Source organism: Etheostoma spectabile, chromosome 8 (assembly GCF_008692095.1).
Source record: "Etheostoma spectabile isolate EspeVRDwgs_2016 chromosome 8, UIUC_Espe_1.0, whole genome shotgun sequence".
NCBI lineage: Eukaryota > Metazoa > Chordata > Actinopteri > Perciformes > Percidae > Etheostoma > Etheostoma spectabile.
In genome coordinates this window covers 17,825,102-17,825,344 of record NC_045740.1, presented here as the reverse complement: position 1 = coordinate 17,825,344, position 243 = coordinate 17,825,102, and positions in this window count along the sequence as shown.

Sequence of the window (243 nt, the reverse complement as noted above, 5' to 3'; positions counted from 1 at the left end):
ACCAGATGTGCGTCTGCATGCTCTGCACTGTTTCAGACCACAAGCCACATGATGTTGTTCCTCTGAAAAAAGAATATGAGGGAATGAAGGCCAAGCTGTGGAAGACAGAGGCTGAAATTCAGCAGATGATCCAGAAGAGACAACTCAAGATTCAGGAGATCAAAAACTCAGTGGAGCTCAGTGAGGAAGATGCAGACAGAGAGATAGCAGACGGTGTTCAGGTCTTCACGGCTCTGAAGGAGT